Here is a 7591-nt window from a genome sequence, read left to right as displayed (position 1 = left end):
TGTGTTAGTGTGCATGTTGTTAACCAGTCATTTTCCGTTATTGGGTCTGTCAGGAACGCATTCCATCTATCCAAAGTAGTGTTACCCCCTGCCCATGCAGTATGCCTGTTATTAAAATGTATCGGCCCTCATTGTCGATAGTCTCGCTCTCTACTCGAAATCCTGTTCCCTTTTTAATCATGATGGACACTCCTCTGGAGTAGGAAGAGTATGTAGCATGCCACACCTTTTCAGCCCAACGCGCGCCCACAGCTTTGGAGGCATATGGGGACAAGTGGGTCTCTTGCAACATAATGATGTCTCCATGCCATCTATCAATGCTAGCAAAAATCTGTCTTATTTTTTTAGGGTTTGTGAAGCCCCTTATGTTCCATGTTATTATGTTCAACTTCGTGTTAACGGACAGGTCATGTGTGAATTTCAGTCTTATGACCCAAGTGAGTGTTCTGCATTGTAATAACATCAGTCCTCTGCAGCCCTCTCTGTCGCTGTCTGCTGTACTTCAAATTTACATTTATGATGGTGTATATCTTCCAAAATAAAGCAATGCTTCTCAAGTGCTTTGGTTCCTGAAACTGAACTGACCTCCCCATCCCCATCCCCCCCTCCCACAACAGCAGCCCAATCCTGCCGCAGTCATACCCAAACATTAAACTTTACATAACTAGTTTCCAGATCAGGGAGCTCCCATGTGGAGGTTCGCCGAGAACGCACAACTCCATCCAAGTTAATGGATGTGAACGGACTATTTCACATTTATAGATAGTGTATACGTGTCATGTCTTAGAGATTTAACATTAGCTGACCATATAAGTATAGATGAACATACCAATACATTAGCAACACATCCTCCTGTACAATCAAACTTAGCACAGTTTTAGTTATGTATTAGCGGCCGTAACATTGCATTTACCATTGCATGTGGATGCAGTCCTGTCTACTTTACGACATGTACCACCCCGCTCCTCCGGTGCCATTGTCAACGAGTCTGTAACGCACCTCCCTAACTAGTTCACAGTATGCGTTACGCTCAATATCATATGTGCGGAGAACTGCTCTCCTCATTTCGCACACCACAAGTCAAAACATCAAAAATCTGGGGGGGTACATGCTTGTCCACCACTTCAAGCCTGGACATTTAGCAAGATTTTGATGCATCTGTTCATCCGTAACCCTGCTACATGTATACCAGTGATGCCAAGTAACACGTGTGTGCAGGAGAAGCAGCATACATTATGAGCGTACTCGTGACATCTCATTCATAGTTCTGCAGGCTTAATCAGCCTCCGCTATCTCTTTACACCCTGTTTAATACTGCACTTCAAGTGGCAGCTTTATCCTGCCAATTTGTATGGGCGCCCTTCAAGGTTCATAGCTGTGTCACTGCATTGTGGTGAACCATGCATTTTACAGTTTTGCGCCATTCTAGTCGGTCCTGTCTCTGCATTGGTAGCCATCTTACCTTACAGTTGCACTTCCCGATGCTTCCCATGTACTCACGACTTCCCACCGGCCACACAAAATTATGAAACTGCCTTTATTCAGAGTTTTGCTCCTGTTCCGCCTGATGTTGTTGTTTTCTCTGTTCATGAATTTTCTTAATGAATTCATGGGCGGCTTTCGGCGTGTGAAGTATTGTTGTTCTTCCTCTCCAGTTAACTTTTAGACGCGCTGGATAGAGCATCGCATATTCCACTTGTAACGAGCGTAATTTTGATTTTGCCGTGTTAAATTCTTTCCTCGCTTGTTGTACTGCATACGTGTGGTCTGGGTAAAATTCCAGGTGGTTGCCTTGATATTCTATGTCTTTCTTTTCCTGTGCCATTCGCAGTATGTCATCCCGATCCCGGTAATTCAGTAATCTGGCTATCACAGGACGAGGAGCAGCACCTGTAGGTGGCTTAGGCGCCAGGGATCGGTGGGCACGTTCCACAATAAATATGGTTGATAGTTGTTCCATCCCGAATATTGATTTGCACACATCTTCTATATATTTTTCCATCTTCCCGGTGTTGGTCGTCTCCGGTATTCCCGCTACGCGGATGTTGTTACGCCGCAAATGCGCTTCCAAATCTTCAGTCTTGTTTCTAAGTACTTCCAGCAATTTCTCTTTTTCACCATTTTTTGCGGTGTTGGCACTCGTTTCGTCTTCCACTGTCGATAGTAGCTTCTCAGCTTCATCTAGTCGGTCGCCTTGTTTGTCCAATTTTATCGCCATTGTGTCCACTCGGCAAGTGAGATGATCCAGTTTGCTGTTAATGTCTTGGAGGCTCGTTTGAATAGCGGTCAAAATGGTTTCCATGTTGTGTTCGGCGCTGTTTCCCGTATAATTGTCACCGTCTGCAGGGGTGGCCGGTCCTCTCACCGATCGTCGTGGTTCAAACGTGAGTTTTGGCTGTTGTTTTTCCGGCTTTCCCATTATCCTTTGCCACAAAGTACTGCGCTGTGATGTAGTTCCTCGCGCGTTTCCTGTGCAGTCTTAGTCGACCAGCGATCGTCTCTTATCAACCGGTGGAGCAGTGTTGGCTGCACGGTGTGTTGTAGATTATATGTAGCGGTTGTCACGTGCTGTATCACCCTAGTATGCAATCAAGCGGCCATCAGCTCAGTCTTATGGCTTCACAGTGGAGGGGTGAATCTATTCACTTCCAACCAGGTGCCAGGATGCCCATCTAGCCCACGCTACCTGGCAGGTCGGGTGTTCTCCAACCCACACGATGTCGCTCTGCAGCAGAGTGTGGCCGTAAATCTGCGGTCGTAGTTTGCAATGCGAACGTGCTAGTTATTTCTGCGTCCGGCAGTGAGGAGCCGCGTGCACACTCTTCACCGTGTTTGCTGGCAGCCTGGTCACCGGTACTGATAGAGCGCGCAGGTCACCCGACTCACAGGTTATACCAATTTCCACGCACTGGGCCCTGGCGTGAATACGATGACAGAGTTTTTCATGAGTCGGGTGAGTTTTACACGCTACTATAAGTAATTCGGGGGTGATTCACACACCACTATTACCAATGTACCTGACTTACCACAGGCACATTTCTCCTGATGGATCAGGAGCTATTAGAGGACAGGCGATAAGAGTTTGACTATATCTTACACATTTAAATGCATTTAATGATATAATGACCACAGACACCTGAAGAGTTTTAAAACTTTATATAAGGAAGTTTTAGAATGATGATACCAAAATAATAAGACAAATGCAGATTAATACATCAATAAGTATAAGCAAAGTGATGATGTAACTATGTATTAGGGTAAGAACCATTTAGTTGAAGGGGAGAAATCTTACAGGGCAAGGGTAACAGGGAACATGCTAATCAATTTAAGCTAAGGCAGGTACACCGGGAAAGACCTAATATGTGCACTAATAAGCGTATGCTAATTCCTATCTCTATGCTGTCTTTAACTACTCGTTGAGGCGTAAGTACTAAAGGAAGGGAAAAATGGAACACGCTGAATCAACAGTCACTTCAATGTAAGTTCTATAGGTAAGGGAAAAAGTGGAACATACTAATAAACATAGCATTTAAATCCGTTTAGTATATGATAGGGTAAAATCATAGGCAAGAGTGCTTTATTAAGAGGAGGAAAGGTAAGAGTATAGTTAGACGAACACCCACACGGAATATTTACCTAGGACGGGAATGAGGACTAACCCTGGCCACGGGTCAGTTTGGGAAAAAGCGGGGACAAGGACCCTCAAGGATTCGGGACACCAGAAGTCGAGCAGGTACAGCTCACGGACAGTCAGGACAGGATACCCCTCAGGATTTGGGTCAGGACTGGGCTCACCAAAGGGCACGACCAAAACCTGCAGCTTCGGATGCAACGCCTGCGCTACTCCCTCTCTGCACGGAATCCGCCAGTAACCCCGATTGGGTTTTCGAATCTCCCAGCAAAGTGCTTCGACAGCACTAGAGTCTATTTCCACCCCTTGGAGTTTGTGGAAAGTACGGACAGAGTGCTCCGCAGCGCTCTGTATCAATCACCTATAGAGTTCGTAGGGTCAGTGACAGGTCTGCTACTCGGACAAGTCGGACAATTTTCTTAGCTAAACTAGGCTAGTTATACTCTTCTTGAGTCCCCAGACCACCCACAAATGTTGCAAGTGACAAGGTCCCAACTTATGATTGGTCAAGAGAGGTGGTTAGGTCATTGTCACCACCTAAATTCTGCGTTCCCATATTACATATTCATATGACAGAATCCACCCCTTGGAGTTTATGTTCCCAGGCATACGTGCGGTAGAGGACAATGGAGTACACATTGGAATGAAACATTGTATCAATTTTTAGATGTAATACAGCATCTTCTCCAGGGGCAGAGGTGATCTTCCCAGGAGAGTCTCAGCTTCGGTAGCCAGCTGGCTGAGTTCCACTGATGCCAGGCCCAGTTCTCATGTCATGTGATCGAGTCCACATGGGCTTCTAAAATGGCGCGGCTCCCCAACTCCCAGGCCCCCAGATACCCGGTACATGAAAAGTAAGCGAAAACAAATTAGAAACACAGAAAAAATTAATACACTGTATACCATGACCAACTACTCTATATCCTTTACTTTATAATATCTATAGCGTTAAAGGTTAGTGCGGAAAAGACAGCTGTGCTTAAGCAGCAGGGGCAAGCAGAGGGCATGTTAAAAGGCAAGCGGCCATATTAGCTACAATGCGCATGAGCGAAAACATCCCTCCAAATTGCGAGTGCGTCACATCACGTGGGTATGACCGACGCATGCGCAGACTGGATTTCTGCGAAGCGGCCATTCAGTAGTGCAAGCATCATTATGATTAGTAGACACATATGCGAGCTTCTCTCGGACACCCGCGTGTACTGGAAAAATGTGATTTTTAAGACGAACAGGATTGGTTAATACTTATTAAAGGTTAGACGAGGTTCATGAATGAGAGCAAGTCGCTTTACATGCGAATCCTTGTCACCGGTACCACATTGCGTTGTTGTTGGGTATAGTTGTAACTCCCAGCATATCTTCCTGCTCAGTCTTGTGCGCGGTATCAATCGCGGTGTGTGTTCGCACTAATTTGCCGATATTCTCCCTCCGCCAGCGCCGCCATCTTAGTGCAGTTTCACAAGTCTGGGAGTTTCTGGGACTTGCAGGTTTAGAGTGTAACTTGTTCCCACATCAGCGCCAATATACAAAGTTCAGTTCCACACGCCGTTATTACAATGCAGAGCATCACCGCTTACAGAGTAGTGTACCGCATTTGTATGTTTTATAGCTCATTAAACTTCCGCCGCCATCTTGGTTTAGTCTGTCACTTCTTCGCGCTTAATTAACTACATCGAGCATAGTTGCACCGCTTACAATAATATTCTCGATATCGCCTTGTGTAGTTAAATTTTTCACGCTATAATCCTTACGCCTATAGTTTAGTTTGGAGGCTTTACACCGTGTGGTTATAAGCTCCGAGTTAGAGCCGGGTAGCCACCATCTTACCCGCTCGCAGTGCAGTCCAGTCAGCAGCTCTCAACAGTTTTTTCTGAACGTATGCGCCTTCGCTATTGCATCTTTTTCGCATCCACAGGTGCACGAAACTTTCCCATAGCGGTCAGTGTTCGCCGTTTTTACATCACCATCCGTTTACCGCTGTTCTCGTACGTTATACAGTCCGTCCGGCAGAGCCGCTTTACAAGGCAGCCATCCCGCAGTGCACCCTCTAGCGCCCTCCTCCACTTGCAATGTTGGTGCAGCTTTAGAGGAGCGCTTAAGAGATCAGTTCTTGGTGGGATGCACCCTCGACAAAACAAGACATGCCCTGTGGCAAAAAGACACGCCGTTGCTTCAAGAAGTGCTGACCATAGCCAAAAGTCACGAGCATTCAAAAGCGTGTGTTGATATTATACGCAAAGACAGTTCAGGTGATAAAAAGGAGAACATTGATGTCAAGGTGGTAGTGCATAGATTCGTTAAACCCAAATCGAGCCCCATTTCAAAGCCCTTTGCAGTATCCTGGCCTGACATGTGCTATGCTGTGTCAGTGGAACCCTGCATCAGTGATGCAATATGGAATGTTGGGAGTAGTAAATGTCAGTTAGATTGGGGCTGAGCGCCTGGAGCACCCAGCTAGGCGCTCAGCCCTTCTCCAACTGTGAGTTCCCACTCCCAACATTCCATCTTGCATCACTCAGGCAGGGTTCCACTGGCACAGCATAAATAATAGCAACCCAGGATACTACACCCTTTAACACAAAGAATTTTCAGGGGATGTGCTTCAGGTGTGGCAACTCTGGCCATATGGCCAACTTTACCCCGTTGCATGCAATGGGCGGCCCCCGGCCATCCAACGTCACAGTGAGCATGTGCAGAGGATGGACGGGGGCCATCCAAACCGCACCCACTCATTATTATGCACGCACCGCAGCAAAATTTGTGCCGCAGTCAACAGGTTAAAGACTGCCCATGCTGGAAGGCCATGTGAGGGAAAAGGTCACGTCTCAAAGAGCTGCAGAACGGGCAACGAGCATAAAAAGTCGGGGAAGTTGATCTTTATGAAGAAGAATTGGAAGGAATCAATATTCTCCCAGTCACAGGGAATGCTAGTGATGGCCCTCAGGAGCTAGTTTTGATCAATGATGCTCCAGTGAGCATGCTCTTCAATTCTGGGGCCAAGATAACTCTAGTCCCCAAAACATTTTATGAGCGTAATCTGCCGGGCAAAGTCACCCTGTTGAAGCCAGACATTGGACCAATAGGTTACGGTGGGGTGACTAATGAGTTGCTGGGTTATTTCTGGGGCACAATTGACTTCAAAGGGAGAGTCATCCCTGGTAAAATCTATGTCTCGATGAAGCAGGACTCGCTCATAAGTTGGTCCCATCAACGTGATCTACATATCTGCCTCGATCCTAATGAGAATCCCTCTGCCTAAAATAATTTCCACCAGTTGGGGTTGTTAGTAATGCTAATCAAGACTGAATCCAGGAATTCCCTGAGGTCTTTGTGGGTGAACTGGGTTTGTCTCAAACATTATGTACATTGGATAAAGGTTAAATCTAACGCTGTTCCAAAAACAGCTGTGGTCAGGAATACACCTCTGTTAGTAAGGGAGAGCATGAAAGTTGAATTAGACAATCTCTTACCCAAGTGGATCATTCGAGAAGTAGAAGCAACAGAGTGGGTCTCTCCTGTTGTTATGGCCCACAAGCCAATGGGGAGGCCAGGTTCTGTGTCGGCTCGAGGGAACTCAACAAAGCAGTTATTGTTGATCATTACCCTTTACCCAACATAACTAAAATGCTGTGTTATCTTGGGGGGGCAAGTTATGTTATTTCCTTGGACTTGACCTCCGCCTATCACCAGGCCGGGCTTCACTCCTTTTCAGAACATTCAAAACGTTCACTCCTCTTCCCAGGACCTTACCTCCTTTGTAACACCCTTTGTTACCTTTAGATGTCTAAGAATGACTTTCGGACCGATTTCTTCAGCCTCAGTATTTCCACCCCCTTTTGTACCGTCAGTATTTCAGAGGGCGATGCTATGAAGAGAACAAAGGTATGCCCAAACTGCTAGAGCAGGAACCCGGGGGAACAGCAGATAACAAGTAACAATGCTTCACTGTAGATTGATTTC

Source organism: Lissotriton vulgaris, chromosome 1_1, assembly GCF_964263255.1.
Source record: "Lissotriton vulgaris chromosome 1_1, aLisVul1.2, whole genome shotgun sequence".
Lineage (NCBI taxonomy): Eukaryota > Metazoa > Chordata > Amphibia > Caudata > Salamandridae > Lissotriton > Lissotriton vulgaris.
The sequence above is the reverse complement of the archived record's forward strand: the minus strand, read 5'-3'. Positions refer to the sequence as shown.